Here is a 23,594-nt window from a genome sequence, read left to right as displayed (position 1 = left end):
AGTGCCCATGCCAGTGGCATGGGCACTGCAGGGGCCCCCAGGGGCCCCGCGACCCCCCTACCGCCATCCGGTTCCCGGCGGGCGGACCGCCAGGAAATGGATGGCGGTAGGGGGGGTCGGAATCCCCTCGGCGGCGCGGCTAGCTGCGCCGCCTTGGAGGATTCAACAGGGCAGCGGTACACTGGCGGGAGACCGCCAGTGTTGCCGGTCTGACCGCGGCTTTACCGCCGCGGTCAGAATGCCCTGCGGGGCACCGCCGGCCTGTCGGCGGTGCTCCCGCCGACCCTGGCCCCGGTGGTCTAAGACCGCCGGGGTCAGAATCACCCCCTGTGTGTGTTGGTGGGGAGGAAAAGGCAAAGTAGACATGGCCTACCCCTCAGGATGCCATGACCACAAAATACTGCCTGTGGCATAAGTCACCCCTCTAGCAGGCCTTACAGCCCTAAGGCAGGGTGCACTATACCACAGGTGAGGGCATAGCTGCATGAGCAATATGCCCCTACAGTGTCTAAGTCTATTCTTAGACATTGTAAGTGCAGTGTGGCCATATTAAGTATATGGTTTGGGAGTTTGTCAAAACAAACTCCACAGCTCCATAATGTCTACAGTGAATACTGGGAAGTTTGGTATCAAACTTTTCAGAATAATAAACCCACACTGCCAGTGTTGGAATTTATAACAAAATACACACAGAGGGCATCTTAGAAGATGCCCCCTCTAATTTACCCAATCCTTCAGTGCAGGACTGACTTGTCAGTGCCAGCCTGCCACTGAGATGAGTTTCTGCCCCCATGGGGTGAGAGCCTTTGTGCTCTGAGGACAGAAACGAAGCCTGCACCTCCCCCTGCAGGAACTGTAACACCTGGCGGTGAGCCTCAAATGCTCGGCCCTTTGTTACAGCACCCCAGGGCATCCCAGCTAGTGGAGATGCCCGCCCCTCTGTTCACAGCCCCCACCTTTAGCTGCAAGTCCAAAGGAGATAATGAGAAAAACAAGGAGGAGTCACCCACCAGTCAGGACAGCCCCTAAGGTGCCCTGAGCTGAGGTGACCCCTGCCTTTAGAAATCCTCCATCTTGGTTTTGGAGGATTTCCCCAATAGGATTAGGGGAGGCACAAAGAGGGTGTAGCCTCCCTCCAGGAAAGCAGCCATTGGCTACTGCCCTCCTGACCTAAACACACTGCTAAATTCAGTATTTAGGGGCAACCCAGGAAATCCGATTCCTGCAACCTGAACCAAGAAGGACTGCTGACCTAAAAGTCCTGCAGACACAACGGAGACAACAGCTGCTTTGGCCCCAGCCCTACTGGCCTGTCTCCTGACTCGAAAAACTTCAACAGCGACACATCCAACATTGACCAGCGACTTCTGAAGCCTCAGAGGACTGCCCTGAACCTAAGGACCAAGAAACTCCTGTGAGCAGCGGCTCTGCTCAACAAACCGCAACAATATTGCAACTTTTCTGCAACTTTCAAAGACCTCCCTCTTCTCGCTGTAAGTGTGAGACTTCACCCTCTACACCTGATGCCCCCGGCTCGAGAACCAACACCACAGGGAGGACCCCAGTGACTGTTCACAGTGAGAGGCCAGAGATGACCCCCCTGGGCCCCCACAGCAACACGTGCAGAGAATCCAGAGGCCCCCCTGACCAGGACTGCCTGTAACAAGGGACCAGAAGCTTGGACCAAGCACTGCACCCGCAGCTCCCAGGACCAGAAGGAACCGAACATCAGTGCAGGAGTTAACTCCATGCGACCCTCTGCCTAGCCCAGTCAGTGGCTGGCCCGAGAAGCCCCCCTGTGTCCTGCCTGCACTGCCAGTGACCCCTGGGTCCCTCCACTGAATCAAATACGAAACCCAGCGCCTGCTTTGGGGGGCAGTGCACAAGTAGGCACACAACACCCTCTGCGGCACAAAACCCCCCTGGTCTGCACCCTCCCCTCCCCCAACCCCTCCGCCCCACCCCCGTGATCTATAGCTTATTGCCATTTTAACAAAAACTGTATGTTATTACTCTAATTCAACGTTCCTAACTTACCTATGTGAAGTACCTTGCATTTTATGTATTTACTTCTAATCTTGAACTTGTGGTTCTAAAAATAAATTAAGAAAAAATATTTTTCTATATAAAAACTATTGGCCTGGAGTAAGTCTTTGAGTGTGTGTTCCTCATTTATTGCCTGTGTGTGTACAACAAATGCTTAACGCTACCCTCTGATAAGCCTACTGCTCTACCACACTACCACAAAATTGAGCACTAGAATTATCTACTTTTGCCACTCTTACCTCTAAAGGGAACCCTTGGCGTCTGTGCACACTATCTCTTACTTTGAGATAGTGTTGGACTTTTTGCCTTACGCAGGGTCATCCCCAGTCTTTTTGCCTCTTTCCTCCTGGTTTTTCTGACCTCTCGCTGTTGGCTCTAGGACAATGAGCACTTTATCACTGCTGACCAGTGCTAAAGTGCAGGTGCTCTCCCATCTAAAGTTGGTATGATTGGCTTATACCTAATTGGCATATTTAATTTACCTATAAGTCCCTTGTACAGTGGTATCTCTATACCAAGGGCCTGTAAATTAAATACTACTAGTGGGCCTGCAGCGCTGCTTGCGACACCCACTGAAGTAGACTTTCAAACCTGTCTCAGGCTAGCGCAGGGCCTGTGTGCGCAGTTTTCTGCCACAGGGACCTGGCATCTAAATTTACTTGCCCGCCCCAGAACTCCCCTTTTACTACATGTAAGTCACCCCTAAGGTACGCCGTAGCTAGCCCTATGGGCAGGGTGCCATGTATGTAGAAAGGCAGGACATGTGCCATATTGCATGGCCTGTCCTAGTAGTGACAAACAGCCTAACTTGGTGTCTCACTGCTGTGAGTGCTGCCTTCTCATAGGATTGTATTGGAAATGCCCTGCCTTATGTGTGAGGGGTATTGTCTGATTTATGAGAGGTAGCGTAGGCATGTTTGGTATGGTTGTGATGGTGATAATAAATGCTGCTTACTGGTGTGGGTGTATTTTAAATTACTATCACAGAAATGCCACTTCTAGAAATGTGCGCAATTATCTGTGCTTATGACTCTGGTGTTTTGCAGCTTGACTTCAATCCACGTCTGGGCAGAGTGACATTTGGGGCTTAGTGCATTCTTTTCTGACAGCCTGTACACAGGGAGGGTGGAGGTTTCACAGAGGTGCCTCTGCATACTGAATAGTCTTCCTGGGCTGAGAGAAGGGAGAGGCGGGCACACCTGCATTTGTAAAGACTGTGCCCTGGCCTCACACAATAGGGTCGTTAACCCCCACTGATGTTTGGAGCCTGTGCTGAAAGGAGAGAGGGGGCACTCCCAGAACCAGTTGTAACTGGCTGGAACCTCCTCTCCCTACCATTGTAAAACACTGTAAGAACTGACTAAGTACAGGGGAATTTTCCCTACAATTTGGAGGCTCTTGGAATCATCTTGGAACTGGACACCAAAGGCTGAAAGGACTCACCAGGAACCGCCATGGACTGCTGCTGCTGTGATGACTTGTGACCTGCCTGGTCACTGTGAAGGACTTGCCCCTTGCTGCCTTTCCCTTGTGCTGGCCTGTAGCTGGGCCCTCCACATGAGGACCTTGTCTTAAGATTCTGCTCCCCAGGGGCAGGGTGCTGTGGCCCCTGCATCCATTTCTTCACGAGGGGTGCTTCTCCGTGGTTTGCAGGACGCTTATGGAGCCTTGGGAGCTCGTAGGCTCCTGGCTGCATTGTGCCCCTTTAAATAAGATCACTGCAGCGGCCCGGGAAGCTGGAAGTGAACTCGCGCACCGCATTGGGTGCAGGCGAGTGTCTGCTCGGGCCCCAGGAGGGGTCCGATCTTCTTGTGGCTTCACGGCAGGACCAGGGGAAGGCGCGGGGAGTGCCCCCTGGCCTCTGCGTTAGGAGCAGGACGCTCCTTTTCTGCTGTTAGGTAAAGTGGGCATTATTGTGTGATTCTCCCCCCCCCCCCCCCTGCCCCCCCGCCCCCCCCGGTGGACGGGCCAGTGGAGGGGCCTGTTATTAAACCGGAGGGGGTGCATGGTGCCCCCCTCCTGTCCTAAGTTGTTTTTGCTGGCTTTGGCCCCCCTCGTGAGGGCCGGTTGAGGCCCTGGGGGGCCCCCAGTAATCACGGTCCCCGGAGGGGCCGGTCTGTAAAAGAGAGGAGGTGCATATCGCCCTCCTCTGACCCCAGAGTATAAGGGAGGCCCCCGTTTTGCGCATAGGTGCGCCGGGGGCCCCATTGTTCAACTTCTAGGCACTGGAGGTGCCGTCATCCAACCAGGTACTGTTTAAAGGACCAATATAGTTGCAATCCAAAGTTCTTTCTACAGACTTTTGTTTGATTCATATATTACCTACCTGCGTTTGATGTTTTTACATATGTGTATGCAAATGTTCCTCTTATGGACATGCTTGCTAATGTTCCTCTTATGGACATGCTTGCTAATGTTTTTCTAACTTGCCATATGTTTTCTAATGTTCCTACTATGGGCATTTTATGATATTCTTATGACAAGTGCTGTGATGTAATAACGTGTTTTCCGGACTACTGCTTATGTTGCAGAATACTGAGTAACCTGTGTGTTAAGTGTGACTACTGCTAGGTTGCAGAGTAACTAATGTGTAACGTTCTGACAACTGCTAAGGTAGCAGGATAGTACTGATATGTGATGTTTGGTCTGATAATTGCCTTGTGTACAATACAGTATATTTTCATATAATCTGGTGTTTCCTTTGTGGTGGGGATATTGCGTCACGTGTGTGTGTTGTGCAAACGCTTTACACATTGCCTCCGGGTTAAGCCTGACTGCTCGTGCCAAGCAACCAAGGGGGTGAGCAGGGGGTTATCTTGGACGTGTAACTCCCTTGCCCGGACTAGAGTGGGTAAGTTCTGCCTGGCTGAGGTGCACACCCTAGCCAACCAGAAACCCCATTTCTAACATAGTATATACTGAGACAACGTCCTACAAGTACCATAATCAAGCTGTAGATCTATCACTACCATAGGCTATAATGGCAATTAAAGTGAGTTTAATAGCCTGCCTGGATTCTTTTTTCCAGGGCATAAGGTGAAAGACAAAAATCTGCTGCTCCCTTTCTCAGAATTCTCTAATGACAGAATATAGACTTTAACTGTGGCTTTAAAAACCAGAGCACGCCCTTTATCTGAGGAGACTCCTCAGACTTCATATGCCCTTAAAAGACCTAGAACTGGAAAACAATGAACTCTGTACCACCTGCAAAGGTCATTAAGGAATCAAATCATGTTGAGCAGAGGCAGAAGGGTCTTCCAAAAAAAGATAAAACTGCCTCACAAAAGACTCGCCACCTACTTCTTCCCTCAAAGGATGACGTCCAAAGCGTGCCTGTGCTGTCAATGACAAAATAAAGTACTCTGGTTGACTAAGACAGTCGATGCGCTCGTTGGCGTCTATGATGAGGTTTAACACTGCAGTGTCTCCAATCATCTTGTGGTCACTGTTGTCATCTGACTATTCACTAGGAGGATCCTTAAACACCAATTGACACAAACCGTTGACGACATCCTTTTTGAACATACTGCCAATGATAAAGATTCTGTCGACATCTCAAGACTCACTGGTGATGGACTCGTCAATGACTCAGACGAAGGTCTTGTCGACTACAAGCTTTTTGATACTGTTGGCATCCCTGTCGACAATGACTCCACTGATGCAACTGTCAATGATGCTGCTGTCGACAACACAACCAAATACCTTGCTGTTGACCCAATAAACATCCAATGATGGAGCACTCTAAAGCAAAACAACCTACAAAGGCATTTCCACCGCTCTCTTCCTCTTTAAAGGGAAAGTCATTGTCTTCCATCTTACCAATTCACACCTCCCTAAGTAAGGTGTTACTTTACTCTCCGGCACACCTCTTAGATTATGAGGACTCTGAAGATGAGGGTCCTTTTGGGATAGGGAGTAACCTATCCCAGTCAAGCGGCAAATGCCAGGACTTTGGTGATGACGAAAAAGAATATCAGGAAGATTACTACTCTGCTAGAGAGCAGTCATTCCATCAGGAATATTTGATGCCGGACCAACAGGAACCATCTATTCATATGCCTATGTCCCTAGTCACTAATTTGCAGGGTATGCTACATGACTATTAACACATTTCCACCATCTGCTCCTGCAACACCTGTGACAAACCCATCACAGCCTGTGCAACTGTTTCAGGCCCTACTCCATTGCCAAGACCCGCAGCAGTGATTGGAGCAAACACTACCCCTCGACTAGGGTTCGGTGATTTGGCTCAACCCCCTGCTGATGCACCATCTACTGATGATGATAGAGAAGAGGGAGAAATAAGAGGTTACAACCAAACCAGATGAGTGGGATAACTGCTTTATCCCTACCCCATCATCACCACTGGCAGGACAAGTAGACTCTCCACCGGAAGACATTGGCAGCTTCCATAACTTCATGAAAAGAGCAGTCAAACGTTTTGAACTGCCACTGCTTACAAAGGAAAAAGACTCTTATCTGTACAATTTTAAAGAACCTGCTAAGAAATCAGTCAGAGCTATCCCAATCATTGATATTTTATTTTTTTATTTGGCAGGAATGCCTGAAAGCCATGAAAAACCTGGCTACAGTATCACTAACCATTCCACAAATGGATAAGTATAAAGCTCCTGATAACTTTCAGACTTTGCTTATTGGACAACCAAAGACACTTTGTAGCAACGCTATGTCGCTCTAAGAACTCCCCACCAATTTCCACTCCAGACAAGGATGGCAGGCACCTTGATAACATTGGAAAGAAATACTCCACCATGGTGGCCACAACAGTAAGAGCTGCAAAGTCATTAGCTATATTGGCCCGTTATGACAACCAGATGTGGTCAGATATGTCAACATAATAGACGTTACTGGAGGATGCAAAGCTTGAAGCTCGAAAGATCCATCAGGAAGGAGAACGCATGAGTGGAGATTGGCTTGTGCTATCAATGTGTGAACTACAGGCTTCAGACTGCTTGCAGGTGCTGCGGTTCTCTGCAGACATTGATGGTTGAAATCCACCTCCTACTTGGAAATCCAGAATAGACTACTGGACATGCCATTCGATGGTGAACCATTATTTGGGAAGTATGTGGATGGTGCCCTAAAATCTATCAAGGCTGACACAGATACAGCAAAATTCCTCAGTACACTTTCAGGGAGCTAGAGGAGGAGGTAATTCATATATAGGCTGTTACCAATCCTACAGACCGTATCAATCAGGTCAGACATAATACTACCCACAATATTTTACAGCCGTACAGGCAACCACCAGTTGCTGTATATAAGCCCTCTATCAGGGGACAGTTGTCTGCCCGAGGCAGCGATACAAGAAAACAATGACCACTGATACAGACTACATCATCCTCCCTGACATCTTAGATTGGAGGTTGAATAACACCATTTTCATAAGTGTTTCACACTAACATCACAGGTGGTTTTAGATGTCCTCTCCAGAGGACATTCTCTGGAATTTCTCCAAACACCCCACCAGCAGGACCACCCGCACTAGTTCCGAAAATGCAATAGTTTCACTTCTGCTTCTTTCTCAACAAGAACCCCTCAGGGGATTGGCATCCTAAACATTTCTAAATAAGTCTTCCGCATGGTAACTCTTCAGGATATACTATGCCTCTTGAACAGGGAAGATCATATGACATACTGTATCTCCAGGACACATTCGTCCCTATTTCAATACACCCAAAACTTTGCAAATTCCTCCGCTTCCAGGTAGCTGGTATCTGTTCACAATTCAGGATACTAACATTCGGACTAAAATCAACACCCAGAATTTTTACCAAGATGCTGGCCCTAGTAGCACCTCATCTGACAAAGGATCCATGTTTTCCCGTTCTTGAACGATTGTCTCATAAAAGCTTCTACATCTCAAACAGCCATCTGCCTCTCGTTAATCAACAAACTGGGTCTAAGGAACTGCAAGAAACCTCACTTGGAACCTACCACAAGGTTTACATTCTTGGGGGCTATTGTGGACCTGGCAAAAAAAAACCAAATCTTTTCCTTCCCAAGACAGGCAAAGGAAGATTCAACAACTAGCTCTGAGGCTAAGCACAAAAGTCTGTTTCTGTCCGGATATACAAATCCTTCATGGGAATGATCTTGCCTTGTATCCCTCTGGTCCCAAATTGTCAATTACATCTGCATCTTCTTCAAGAAGAACTGGACAAGAAGTGGTTCCAGACACAGGGTTCCTTCGAGGATCTCATTCAGATTACACCAGCTATGAAAACTGCCATGTATTGGTGGACGCAACCTGCAAATCTATCCAAAGGGCTCAGGTATCTACGACAAATTCCCAGTTTTACGATAACAGATGCTTCACTAGAAGTTTGGGGTGCTCACCTCTAAGACCTCCAAATCAGCTGCAAGTGAAGCACGGAAGAAACCAAGCTTCACATCAATCAACTGAAGCTCAGGGCTATCGCCTTAGCAATGATTCCACATCCCCCTCCCCCTCCCTCCCCCCCCCCCCCCCCCCCCCCCCCCACACACACACACACACACACACACACCCACACCCACACCCACACCCACACATTCTGTACTTGCTTGTTCTACATTAACAAGCAAGTACATAACATCTGGAACTGGGTCAATCAGCATTGCACAACGCTCAGCAGAACATGCACCAGGAGTATCCAATCTCTTCTCACTCACTAAGCAGGATCACAATTCTGTACCACAAATGGGAACTGAATCAACCATTTCTGGACAAACTCTTCCACCTGTTTGGCAAACCGAACCTGGATCTGGTTGCTACGAAGGAGAACAAGAAATGCCCATTCTTTGCAAGTTGGTATCCCCAAAAGTGGTTGTGGGAGGGGAATGTATTTTCAATGCAATGGTCAGAAATCTATGCCTATGCTTTCCCCTGATCCTATTGATCCTAAAGGTAACCAACAAACTGAAGAGAGAACCATGCTGACTTTTCCTCATAGCCCCCAGGTGGCCCAGACCTGGCTCACAGAAATCCAACTCCTCTTGGAGCAATCACATGTACAACTCAAAATACCTGACTTGACAATGAACCAGGGCCAGATACAACATCCAGACCCAACATCACTACACTATTCGACCTTGATCCTGAGTTCAATGAATTCTCATTAATAAACACTCCATCAGATTGCAGAGAAATACTTCCAAGGGCGACAACAAAAAGAACCTATAAATTTAAATGGAAACGCTTTTGCCTTTGGTGTGTAACCTGACGTCCACCCTATCACATCACCGCCAGAGCAAATCCTACCGTATCTGCTACATCTAGCTAAATCTGGATTCTCATTCATCAATAAAAGTGCATCTAGCTCCAATTTCAAGATTTAGACGTAGCAATAATGCACCTTTGCTATGGTCTAATGGAAATATTTAGCAATTTCTCAAGGGCCTCTTCAGGGTTTTTCCTCCCATAAGAAAGCCTCCACCATTGTGGTATCCCATTGTGGTTTTGGGGTAGCTCATGAAGCCGCCATTTGAGCCAATTCATAAATCTGATTTGAATTACCTCACTTGGAAAATAGGGCTTCCACTGGCTCTCACTTCAGCCAAGAGTGACATCCAAGCTTTGACCATCAAAGAACCTTTTCTTCAGTTTACAACAGACTGTTAGTCAAACCAGCCTTAAGTTTATTCCAAAAGTGCTGTCATACGTCCATCTGAACGAATTGGTGTTTCTCCTCACGCTTTTCTCAAATCCTCAGACAGTTTCAGAACCATCGCTGAATTCTCTAGGTGTTAAAAATGCCTAAATTTCTATTTCCACAGGACCCGTCACATATGACAAGCAGACCAACTGTTTCTGGCATATGGAAGTATCCGGAAAGGTTTCCCAGTAATCAAACAGCATAACGCCAGATTGATTGCATCAGCTATACAGTTTTGCAATCCACAAGCTGGAAAACCATTGCAGAGCAAAGAAAAAGCCAATTCCACCAGAGCATTTCCACATCTTTGACTTTTTGCTAGAGTACCAACTCAGCATATTTGCCGAGCAGAAACGTGGTTCAGCAAACACTCACAAAGCATTATTGCCTGAACGAGACTCCTAAAACTGATGCAGCAGTTGGGTAGGCAGTGTTACGACATCTGTTTAAATAAGGTGAGCCTCTTTGACTTCCCACTAATTGTCTTTAGCAATATCATAAACTTTTTCTTTCATTATTGCTTAATCTTATGCAAGCATGTGAATCTATGAAAGATCCATTACTGGAGAAGAAAGTTACTTTCCTTTAAGTGTAGTTCTCCAGTATTGGTATCTTTCCTAGGTTCACTTACGACCCACCCTCCTCCCATTAGAGGCTCCCCTCAGACAAAAGAATTAAGTTCACACTTGTGCTTGAAAATCTGAGGGAATCAAACTCTGGAGTGTCCTAGAGGGTGCGGTTGCCTCATTGGCTATAGTTCGTTTGGTCTTTTAAAAATAAAAATAAATAATTGGCTATTAAATTGACATTTTTCATTGCCTATATAGCCTGATAGTGATAAATATACTGCTTCATTATGGTCACATGGGACTCCCACTTTGGGATGTGATTCAAGCATGTGAATTTATGAAAGATCCCAAAACTAGAGAACAGGTAAATAACTCATTTTCTTACGCATATTGAAGCCTTATCGGTGTACTATATCAAGTCCTGTGGCACTGGACCAAGGTATGGACACTGGGGGGCCTCTAAAAAAAAAAAAATACAAAAAAATACAAAAAAAAATGCAAGAAAGTCTTGAATTTATTTAATCTACTAATAATCACACAGTACACATTCCACTCATCAGTTTGTCACAATTGCCTTTCTAGATGGAGACAAGTCATATTTATCTGTCCCAGCACTGCTTCCCTTAATGGTTACCTATAGCAGAGAATAATTCAAGGATTCTTTCAAGCACATTGTTTGCTCAATAGATGGTATGTGTCAAGTTATTTGGAGTTCCCTAATTCACTTTGCAGATAACACAAAGATCTCAAAGTGACTTCCTGTTGAACTGCTCCAATACCCTTGTTAGAGATGTCACCTTTGGAGACCTATAGTGCTTGTCTGCTTTCAGTGCTTTGCTTTAGTCTGGTGATTTGTGATTCAGCTCGTTTAGAGCTATTCAAAATCAAAGCCTCAACACCTGTTCTTGACCAAGGATGTAATGTTGCCTTTTCTCCCTTGCCTTATGCCCTGGAGACCACCTTGCAGAAAAGTGGTGAGGGGATTATAATTTCTTTAGAGCAGCTAAATTTCCATACTGTCAGGTCAACAGCCTGGCTTAGCTAATGACCTGGAAAGGGTTATGCCCTCCTGAGGCTTGCCCATAGGAGGAGAGCAAGAAATAATTTTGAAACTTCTTCTTTAGCAAAGCTAGCATGTGATGTGTATCACCTGTACCTTGCCAAAGGGCTAAGAGTTTTGTATGTGTCCTACCACCACCTTGTAGAGAGCGGATTAAAAATGAACCTGCAAGTGGATGACCGATTGGGTCGACAGACTATTACCCCATTCTTAGACATGGCAGATGAATAAGAGTTGAGCTTCTCCAGTATTGCATCTTTCATAAATACTCATACTTTAATCATTCCCTGTCGTTGAAATGAGAAACCCACAGTGCCATAGAAAGCAATAGTAAAAAAAAAACTAAAAAAAAACACAATGTTAATGTTAAAGACCTTCACTTTATTAGCTTATTCACATTATTAAAACAGCACAATCTACTCAACCAGTCGACAGCTCCCTTTAGATTGTTTTTTTTCTTTTTTTTTTTCCCACCCGCATTTCATGTGATGGGAGTCTTCCTGAACTCTGCTCAGTTTTTCCAAAGTCTACTTTACTTTGGAGAAGAATTCCTCTCCGGTCAGGATTTATTTCTACTGTTCCAGACTACTTTACAATGAGAGAACCAACCAAAAAGGGACTCTTCAGGCCTTGTGAAACATGTGGCAAAGAGATTAAACTCTGATCCACATTGAATGCATCTATTGTCTTCATCCTTAACATAAACCTTACGACTGTAGGGTATGTCTCTCTTTTTTTTTTTTTTATACAGAAAACTTTAAAAGTCAGAGATGGAAGATTATTGATTTGGCTGCAGAAACAAACAGCTAAGGAACATCCTCTGTCTGAGGAAGATTTGCCATGACTTTTGTAGGATGCAAAAATGCTGCAAAAGGGATAGATCTCCTGGAAGTGTGCCTCCATAGTCCTCAAAAAGGTACCTTAAAAGCCCCATCATGGGTTTTCTAAACATTCTGAAAAATCTGAGCAGCGTCCACAACTCTAAAAAATAAAAAAAAAATAAAAAAAAAATTCTCCTCCGGAAAAGTTAATTCGGAACCTAAAACTCTAAAGGAATATACTTCCAAAAGGTCATCCAAGTCCCAACCGTCAATGACAGAATTGTCAAATACCACATCTGAGGCACTGATTAGCTTCTCATTGACATCTTTGTTGACAGCACTGTTGGTGGTCACTGCTGCCACGTCCACATTCTCATCTACAGTATCCTCAATGTTGATATCTTTGTCACCTCTAGCCTTTTTGATTGTAACGTCAAATTTCCTTTCAGAAATGGGATCATCAACCAAGGTGTTGATGAAAATTGCAAGAGACCGTTGACGGTCCCATCGGTGAGACTGTTAGCAGCAATGCTGATGACAAGACCATTGACTGTAGCACCAATGACTAGGTGAACCACAACGTCTACACCACCGACTGAGTCCATCAGTTTCACTGATATTATTCATGAAATTGCTGACAGCTGCACCATCTGCAGTACTACTACTTATACATGTTAAATCAAAATCACCTACAGAGACAATACTGCCAGTGCATACATCACCTAGCAAGGCACTGCCTTTCTGTCCTACACATTTGGAGGATGACCATGTCGGAGGATGAAGGCCTCTTCGGAGTAGCACATAGTGCCTCTGAACTTCACGTAAAGTGTCAGGAGGAGGATGACTGGGACCAATTTAACTCAGGTTAATGTTATGAAGACTGAGCTACCTATGGCCAACAGGGATGCTTTGTGCTGATGCCATCAGAGTTGGTCAACAATCTCCACCTTATACTTCAGGACAACTACAAAAGGTTTGCTGATCCAACAGCCTCTGCACCTCCGCCACCACCCATTCTAGCTCCGCAAGTTCATATTCTTACTGCTAGTCTGCGTACTTAGCCACTGCCAATAACTTCTCTAAGTCTGGCAAGTACATTAGCGGTGCCTCCAGGAGATGACCCACCTTGAGTGAGTACAGAGAAGAGGGGGAAATAAGATTACGCTCCCACACCTAATGAGTGGGTTGACTAATTACGCCACCCCCACCTATGCCTCCCACCAGTAGACTCCCCACCAGACGACATTGGTGGTTTGCACAGCATTATGGAGAGGGCAGCGAAAAGGTTCCAGCTTCCCCTAACCACCTAGCAGTAGGACTGCTTTCTCTACGATTGCAAGGAGCCAACAATGAAATCTATAAGAGCCATCGCCATAGATTTCATTTGGGAAGAAGGAATAAAGGCAGTGTGACACCCAGCTACATTGGCAGCAGTGCTACCTAGACAGGACAAGAAATATAAGGCCACCAGATGATTCCACGGCATGCTTAGTTGCCCATCCCCAGCTGGATTCTGTCATAACACAAGCAGCGGCACTCAGAAAATCCGTCAACTGCAATAATCACACCACTTGATGGAGACGGATGCAGAATGGATAAAAACAGCAAGTGCTTTTCCACCACGGCGGCTATGACTGTCCGAGCAGCCAATTCTCTGATGCTATTAGGACATTACAACAGACAAATGTGGTCCGATATGGCTCAATAGCTAGATCTACTGCTAGAGTATGCTAAGTTTGAGGCCAAGAAAATTCTCCAGAAGGGAGAGAGGGCTTCGGCAGAGACTGACTGATGTTGAAGTTTCCTTTACAGCATTTAGGCAATTAGAGGTAGCAGCAGTACTTCACAGACCAGGTTGGCTGAAGGCAACATCTTTTCGACCAGAAATCCAGAGCAAGACTTTGGATAGCCTGTAGAACGGAGAAGACCTGTTCGGCACGCATATCGACAATGCGCTTCAAACCATCAAGTTGGATGCAGAAACGGGCAAGTCCATAGGCACCCTTCCGATGTGCAGACAGCCCTTTTGAGGAGGAAGTGTAAGAAGGGGTTCCTACTCGTATTGAGTAGGATATCAACCATACAGGCAGCAGCAAACCTTTTTAAGGTCAATATGGTTCAAAATACACACCGCAATACCAGCAGCATACAAGCAGCCAGGAAGAGGGGAAACAACTTTCCAGAGGCAGGGATTCCACCAGGAAACAGTGACCATTCCACAGTGCTGGTTATTTTCCCCAACTTCAGCAAACCACTTGGTAGCTGTAGATTCCATTAGCTCCCCCAATGGTCCAAATAGTGAGTCAGATGGGCCCTGGACAACATAGCTCGAAGAGACAACCCCAAATATTTTCAGCAAGCCTCCGAATGTACCCCAAAACTGGTACAACCTCATGTCTTCTACTGGAGACATCAACCATTCTGACAAATCTTGCAATAGAAGAGGTCCAAAGACTCCGAAGAGAATCCGTTTCTACTGGGTGTATGGAAAATGTAAGTAGATTGTTGCCCTATCTCAGATCTTTGGAAGCTCAAGAAATACCTGAGATGAGTCCTTTTGCATGGTCACCATGCAAGATATTTTGCATCTCCTCACTCATGTGAAACATAGGTCTTTGGACCTCAGGATGCATTCTTCCATATCCCGATTCACCCAAAACATCATACCCAAGGTTCAAGGTGGCTGGCACCCACTATCAATTCAGAGTTCTTCTCTTTGGTCTAAAGTCTGCTCCACATATCTTCACCAATTGTTTGGCTCCAGTGGCAGCTCATGTAAGACAGAAAGGAGTACAGGTATTCCTCTCATACATGGACAACTGCTTAACAAGCCACAGCAGATACTCGCCCCTTTCTCACTCTTCAAAAAGATGGATCTCAGTCAACAATCAATCTTCTCTCACTCCAATGTCGTCATTAACCTTCCTCTGACAAGTTCTGGATACCACAGAGAACAAGGCTTTCTCATCACAAGTGTGTGAAAACAGGATACAGCAACTTGCTCAATGGCTAAGCAAAAGAAAGTCTGTTTTAGTTTGCATGTACAAGTCACTCCTGGGGATGCTATCCTCTTGCATTCCTTTGATTCCCAGTTGTCTTCACATGCATCCATTGCATGAGGAGCTAGTCATGCAGTGGGTGCAAAGGTCCTTCGATGTCTGTCAGATTACTTCGACCGTGGCAGCATCTATTGAACGGTGGACTCAGATTGTCAACATTGCCAAGGGTCGCGCATTTTTCTCACAAGTCTCAGACTTAGTAATTATGACTAATGCGTCCTTAGAGGGCTTGTTGGTTCACCTTCAGGACCTTAGTCAGCAGGAGACGGAAGAACGTAGAAAAGGAAAAGCACATCAACTTGCTGGGGCTCAAGGCCATGGCACTGGCCCTACTTTCTTTCCTTTCCCGGATAGCACACTGATTCACGCACAGTGCCACCAACATGCATTACACAAGCAGGGAGGAACAATGTCATCCGCTCTGTCGCAGCAAGCTCAACAAATTTGAGAGTGGGTCCTACATGACCTAATAACATTGAAGGCAGAACATGTGAATAGACCGACCAATGGCTTAATGGACACACTGAGTAGTTCTGCTGCCAGTGAACTGCGAGGGACCTCAATCTGCAGACTTTAGACAACCTCTTCAATCTTTGGGGCAAATCGAACCTGGATCTATTTGCAACCAAGGTCAATACTATGCAGGCCTACATCACCAGAAAGGATCGTGGGGAATGCCAAAACTCTATGCATATGCCATCCCCAACCCCCCAAATAAAAAAAAATCCAATCCTGTTAATCCCCAGGCTCCTTAAGAAGCTAAAGAACACGGTCTGATGATACTCATTGATCCAGAGTGCCCCATACAGTTCTGGTTCACAGAACTCCTCCTTTAGGAGCAGGACCACATTCAAATGGCACCTATACCAACTTTACTTAAGATAAACCGCCAGGTACGTCACCCCAATCCAACATCATTGCATTTGTCAGCCTGGCTCCTGATTTCAATTAATTCCCACAGATACCCTGGAGGACTGCAGTGAGATCGCCGCCAAAGCAGGTACCACTAATAAAACATTTAAGCTCAAATGGAAGCGTTTGTCTCTGGTGCCAGGATAAAGGGGTTCATCATTTTACATTAACCCAGGAACAGATCTTACTATATCTTCAACTGTTGAAGTCTGGACTTGCTCACTTATCTCTCAATATGCATTTAGCAGTAGTATCCCGATTTCATAGGTCACGTAAACTAACCTCGTTGGAGAGCTAGGGTAATCAAAACATTTCTTAAAGGACTTTTCAATTCAGTAAGGGAACAAACACCACACACTCTTGGCATCTCTATCATACTGAGTCAGTTAATGAAGGCTCCATTTGAACCAATCCATAAAATAGACTTGAGGTACCTCACATGAAAGACAGCAATACTACTGCCACGGACGTTGTCGAGTTAGTGACATCCACGCGTTCACAATCACAGAACCATTCTTGCAATTCACCCAAAACAATGTATCCTTTTGAATTAATCCAAAGTTCCCATTGAACTTCCATCTTAATGAACCCATCATATTGAGGAAATTTTTTTTCAATTCGCACACTACAGTGGAAAGATCATTACATACGCTAGACATAAAGTTGTATATTCTATTCTGCTTGCATAGAACTGAGCAACTTTGCAAAACTATGCAGTTATTTGTGGCTTATGGGAACACTGCAGAAAAGATTCCCAGTGTCGAAGCAAACCATAGCCAGATGGGTGGGTTGCAACTACTACCCAATTCTGCAGCGGACAAGCAGAAACCCCTTATCACGCAAGGTTAAGGCGTATTCTATGGGAGCTTCCCCACCACAATGGCTTTTTTGCAGGTGTGCCTACCCAGTAAATATGCTGGGTGGCTGCATGGTCCAACAAGCATAGCTTTACATTACTCGCTGGAATCCTTACATGAGTGATGTGGCAGGGGGACAAGAAGTATTGTGCCATTTATTTTAAAAAGGTTAGCCATTTCTTACTGTTTCCCACCATCCGCTATAACATTGTAGTGTTGATATTTGCGAACTCTTACTTCTAACTATTCTGATTCAAGCATGTGACTCTATGAATGCTCCAATACTGGAAAAGAAAATAAGATACTTACCTGTAACTGTAGTTCTCCAGTATTGGTCTTTAATAGATTGACAAGCGACTCACTCACCTTCATAGAGGCTCCATTTATAGCTATTCTCTACTACCTCACATTTGTGCTGGAAAATCTGAAGGACTGCAGCCCCTGAGGGTTCTAAAGGGTGCAGTCTCCTAATTGGCTGAACTTTGGGTTATTCTTTAATGATTGAATAAGCTAATGAAGTGAATGTCTAACATTTACTTCTATGATGTTTTTTTTCACTATTGCTTGCTATGGCCCCACTTCAGGGAATGATTCAAGAATGTGAATGTAAGACATACCAATGCTAGTAAAGTACAGTTATAGGTAAGTAATTTATTTTCATCTCCTTGGTATTAGACAAGGCATGGAAGTGCCTAATAAACATTCGGCCCTCCTAAATGAGTTGTCTGCCAGTGTTTCCAGATACTGAGAGCTTCAGTGTATAAAAATGTATAATTTGAGAAAATTCTCAAACTTTCAAGACTAGCAGGACTACTGAACGGCAAGATCAAGCACAACATTTGTTCATATTGCTGCTGGGTATTCTGTGGCGTTGGATCTTTCATAGATTCACTTTATTGCATAATCTCCCATCATGCTGGGATCCCCATTAGTGTTTACTATAGCAGTTTTTAATACATCAACTGATATTGAAAGCAAAGAACCTTCATCAGCAATCATTAGCCAATTCATCTCACTGTGTGACCTGATTTCCAAGCAGGCTGGTGTAGTAGCTGTAGGCTACAATGCTATTCATTCTGCCTAGTAATAGACAACTGGAAATCCCCTGAACATTGCTCAGGCTCTCTTCTGGAGAAAATTCCAACCTGCAATATTTGCTTCCAGTGAGTATGATTGATCAGCCTAACCATTTCGTCACACGGGGTACATTTTAATTTCCTTTCTATTTAACCATTTGTCGGAAAATGGCTATCTATATAGTGTACCAATATAAGGGAACACTATGCAGATAGTCTAGGACAACTTCCTGTCCTTTTCTGCACTTACTGCACTTTCCTGAATGACCTTGTTGATCCTGTCTTCCCTCAACAGGTCTTCTTTGGTGCTGTTGCAATCCAGACTGGACCACCAACAAGCTTAGTTGCTGCAAGGGGTCTGGTACCCCAGGTATAGGTGCGGGGAACCTCAAGTAGGAGTCAGTGTCTCGGGACTTAATAGGAGGACTGACCTGAGCCCCAACAATCTTCACCTGGCTTGTTGTATCCTCAGAGAGCCCGATGGCCCGTGGGACAGAATACCAGATTTTGCAAACAGTGCCTGCAGATGCAGGGAAGCACCTCCTGTGCTCCCAAGGAGATCTTTCCTGGTTAAGGTGCTAGCCATTCCTCCAAGGAATTTCTGCGGGGGAGGGCTGGAGAGGGATGAGAGTGAGGAGATCCAGCTTTGTGAAGTTGGTCCAGCCGCTGCCAAAGCACAAGCAGCCTGGCAGGGTTTTGTGCCAATCTTTGGTGCAGGTCTCCAGTTCTTGCTCTCTTCGGTCAGTGTTCTTTCTTCCTCTGTTCCCAGTAGTTGAAGTCGTGACTTGATCTGCTTTCTTGGTGTCAAGGGGTCCCCCAAATACTCCATTTAGGTGCCTTAAGGGGCGTGAAGTGTAGTAGCCCATTGGCTACTTACCCTTGGGGTGACTACACCCCCTAGGTGACCACTTCTGTGTCGAGTGGGCATCACCCTGTCCCAGAATTCCACCACAGACAAGATGGTGGAATTCTCCTTTTCATGTTCACTTCAGGCAGCCCCCCTCTAGAGCTGTGCCCAGTCTGCAGTGACTAGCTAATTCCCCACCTGTCCTGGTGCCAATTGGGCCTCAGGGCAGGGAGGTTGCCTCTCCCAGGTCTGAGGGGAGCTGTGGTTGCATATTAAAGATGGCAAGGACTTTGAAGTCCCTGGCCTTGGTATGTAGATTTACTAGCCACCCTGTTGGTGGAGGTGATAGCACCTCCTGCCAGAGCAGGCATTATTTTTGACTCCGTAGAGCAAGGGCAGTGGTGTGGTTGCAGACTCCGTAGAGCACGGGCAGTGGTGTGGTTGCAGGCTGGTCCATATCAGGCAACCAGCACACTGGAGGACTAGTAGGTTTTCAGGGGACACCTCTAACATGCCCTCTGGGTGCATGTCGTCATCAATACAATACTAACATTGTAGCTGGGTCACTTGTGATGACCAGCGTCTAGTACATGTCCTAAGATGGCTACCTGGTCACTTGCAATATCTAGGAATAGAACTAGTTGTTGTAGGAGGCTGGCCTCGTTTTGTAGTGGGTACCTATGGGACACCTTATACCAGGTCCAGTTATCCCTTAGTGAAACATATGCAGTGTCTAGAAGCCAGGTAGCTGTGGATGAGTAGCCAAGGCTTATCTAGGAGACACGCAAAGCTCATGCAGTACCACTGTAGTCACACAGTACTCACACATGAAAGAAAATACTTGGTGTTACAAAAATAAAAGTACTTTTTTTTGGTGACACATACAAAAAATACCATAGGCTATACTTCCTTAGGAGGTAAGTAATACACAAATTAGTAGACTAGTATGCAAAAAATAGGAATAAAAACAGAACTGTGCAATTAGTGACAATCACAATAGTTGGAAATGGGCCTGGGGGGAGCACAAACCATATAAGAAAGTGGAATGCGAAAGTTGGTCTCTCACCTAGGCAAGTGTAGTGTGTAGAGGGGAGCTGGGAATACTGGAAAACCCCAAAGGTAAGTTCTAGAACCCACACCAGTGACCAGGAAAGTAGGAGTAAATCACAATAACATTCGCAGAACACACCCAAACGAGAGGATTAAGCAACAACCAGAAGAGACTGCAAGACAACAGTGTATTTCTGGACCAGCGGACCTGTGGAAAAAGGGGACCAAGTCCAAGAAGCACAGAGTCCAGGAAGAAGAGGAGCCTCTGCTCACCCGGATGAAGGTGCAAAAGAACCCTGAACTGGTGTAGACTGCGTTACACAACGCATTTCCAGTGGCTTGGGGAGGCTACCCCCTCCCAAGCCTGTAACACCTATTTCCAAAAGGAGGGGTGTAACACCCCTCTCGCCAAGGAATTCCTTTGTTCTGCCTTCCTGAGTTCGAGCTTTTCAAGCAACAGGAGGGCAGAAACCTGTCTGAGAGGTGGCAGCAGCTGGGGCTACCTGGAAAACCTCAGCGGGCTGCAATAGCAATACTGGGGGTCCTCTAAGAAACCCCAGAATGCATGGAATCATGCATCCAATGCTTTTAAAAAGCCTTGGGGTATGATTACAACGTGTCTGATACCAAACATGCCTATGTTCGGAATTACCATTATGTAGCTGGACATAGGTAGTAACCTAAGTCAGTCAAGTGTAAAATGGCATCCCTGCTTTCACAAAGTCAGGGAAAATGGTCCTGGAAGTTGTGGGGGCATCTCTGCTAGTGCAGGGGTGGTCTCACACACTGGTACTTTGCACCCTGCCCTCCGGCTGGAGGGCCTGCTGTAGGGGTGACTTATAAGTGACCTGGTGCAGTGTGAATGGTAGTGAAAGGGTGCTTGTACCTTTTCACGAAGGCTGCAGTGGCAGTCCTGCAGAAGCCTGTGCATAGGCTTCCTATGGGTGGGAAAATATATGCTGCAGCCCATAGGATCCCCTGGAACCTCAATGCCCTTGGTACTATATACTAGGGACTTATAAGGGGACACCAGTATGCCAATTGTGGGGTGTGCAAAGTCCTAGGCAACCAAATGTAGACGGAGAGAGCTAAGCCACTGGGGTCCTGTGAGCAGGATCCCAGTAAAAATAGTCTAAGCATACTGATAGCAGGCACAAGGTTAAAGGTAACATGCCAAAAAGAGGGTATTTTCTTACATCTACAGCCCTGCTATATCCTGTGTGTTTAAATAATTAAGAAGGGAAAAAAAACTTGGCACAAGGAGTAAGAATAAGTCATCTGATAGTCTTCTAGCTTCAGATTTCTTACCTTTAGAATTATCCCCAGGCGTCTGACTGGATCCTTAAATACTTTTGGGAGCAGTATCTGTGCTCTCCAGTAGGTGATGTACTTTGGCTGTCTGCGCGAGAAGTGACATGAGCTTGCCTATATTGGCACCACCCCATAGTGCTGACGTTTGTTTTCTAACCATTCTTGAGGTTTTTTTGTTTCCCCTCCTAGTGTGGTAGGATGTCAAGCTTCAAGCCCTGCGTCACCTGTCACCCCTTGATATTGGTGATGGAACACCACCTTGTATGCCTCTGGTACCTTGAGTGTGACCACGACCTGAAGGCCTAATCCGATTGCTGTGCTATGAACTCCAAGGCCTCGAGGGAGCGAGCCCTCAAGCTCCAAGCAGTTTGACGTGCAATGCTGTGACAAATAGAGGTATCGGTTGAGAGGAAGGTCCTGGGATCAATAGTCTGAGATCCTCATCACACTCGTAGTCAAGTTACTAAGTCCCACCACTAAAATAAGTTGGTAAAGAGATCTCCAACTTTTCGGCATCAGTCTGTCGACGAGGAAGCAGACACTTTCTAGGTCTTGCTCTATAGTAGAGCCAGCACATGGGCCAAATCTGCACGTCTGACAGTTTCCATGAATCTGAGCAACCCCCACCCAATTAATGGTACTTCATATTTGGGTGGCTTCTTCCTGGTAGTGCGGCTTTGGTCACCAAGGGGATCAGCAGGGGCCTCTTCGGCTTCTGTGCCAGAAGCGCCAGCCCAGGTGCTGGTCTGGCCATTATGAGCCATTCCTTGATCTGGACCGATGTTGGTCTTGACAGTTAAACCTTCCCTGGCAACAGTTCTGATTTCAACGCTCCAGGGGCCCACTGGTAGCACCTTCCCCATTCTAAGCTTTGATTCTGATATGGGTCCAGAAGTGCACTGCTCTGTGCCAACTTTAGCACTGACTAGACCAATGCCTTTCAGGCTGTTGCCTGAGCCCTATTCTTATGAACTACGACTCTGGGTGGAATGGGAGGGGTTGCTGGACCCTGAGGAATACCAGCCTTATGACACCTTGGACTTGGGTGAGGATCAGGGCAAAGGCAGTGGACTGGACACTTCTCCAGATACTGCCATACTTTCTTCCCTTACCCTGGGTACAGAGTATGGAAGTGTCCTTCTCAATGGTGGTGAGGAGGGTGGCCTAGGTCCTGTGTCTTTTTGCCTCCAGTGGCAGTCAAGAGGAATGTCTTAACAGAAGTGCTTCCGGTGGGAGTGTCCACAGAACTGCTTCCCCCTTCAATAAAACGCTTGCTGACATCCTGCTTGGGACTTGGTCCAAACCAAATACAGTGGCTTTTTTTAACAGTATTATCCACAACCGCTGCCCTGCACTGTGACCCAAACTTCCTCACACATCCCACCTCTGAGAGCCTAAAGCCTCCATGGTTTCGGCACTGGCCTAACCTAGACTGTCTTCGGTTCCGACAACATCAGCCAAAACATTATTCTGTACCGAACGTATCCACATTCAGATCGAAATTGTTTAGTTGCCAGAGCCTATTTTACAGACTATGGCAGAAAAGCTTGATCCGAAACAAGACTATACATATTATAAAAGTTGCCCATCCTAAGCCACAGACTTCAATAGAGGAGGATTCTAATGTACAGCCACCTCCCCAGAAGGAAAGGAAGGATATTGCCACCAGTCCAATACCTCCACCTTTACCACGGTCTCCTCCTCTTCCTTCACCACAGTATTCACACTCCCAGATGGAGTATTTAATACATCACACTTCTTTAGGGTCACCATACTCCTATGTAGATGATCAAGGGAGGTATGATACACAACAGCCCCCTGGGACACATATATTGACCCACCGGGGGGCACAAATCCTGATGACACTACATCTTTTAGTGAGCTGGTAGGTAGGGCAGCTGCATACCATCAGGTTCCTTTGCATAAAGATCCTATCACAGATTATTTTCTATTTGAAACCCTCCCTTCCACATAGGGCATCTCAATATCTCTCCGTGCTAAAAGGGGTGACTAGGCAGGCAGACAAAATTGTTAAAAATCCTGTTCGCGCCCAAGTAAAGACACCTAGCGTTGACAAAGAATATATACCAGCCCCATCAGTTCCTTCCTATATAAAAGGACCAATTTCACCAGCTTTTTTAGTAGTCTCCAGTGTTCGTAAAATAACTCTGACTTCTGGGATTGCACCTCCTCCAGATAGTCAGTTTATTGACTCTGGGAAAATGGGTGGGGATTCAAGCAGCAAACCACTGGAGAATTGCCAGCACACAAGCCCTATTAGCAAGATATGACGGGGCAGACTGGAATGCCATTGAAGATCTTGTACAG

General features: G+C 46.0%; 1 protein-coding gene across 2 annotated transcripts in view; it reads left to right on the top strand.

Annotated features, from left to right (window-relative positions):
- Positions 1-23,594, top strand: part of KIF2C (kinesin family member 2C) — a 752,439-nt gene that overhangs the window by 256,015 nt on the left and 472,830 nt on the right. The gene's annotated exons all lie outside the window — the stretch shown is intronic.

Source organism: Pleurodeles waltl, chromosome 4_2, assembly GCF_031143425.1.
Source record: "Pleurodeles waltl isolate 20211129_DDA chromosome 4_2, aPleWal1.hap1.20221129, whole genome shotgun sequence".
Lineage (NCBI taxonomy): Eukaryota > Metazoa > Chordata > Amphibia > Caudata > Salamandridae > Pleurodeles > Pleurodeles waltl.
Note: the sequence above shows the minus strand (reverse complement) of the source record. Positions and strands in the feature narration are given on the sequence as shown.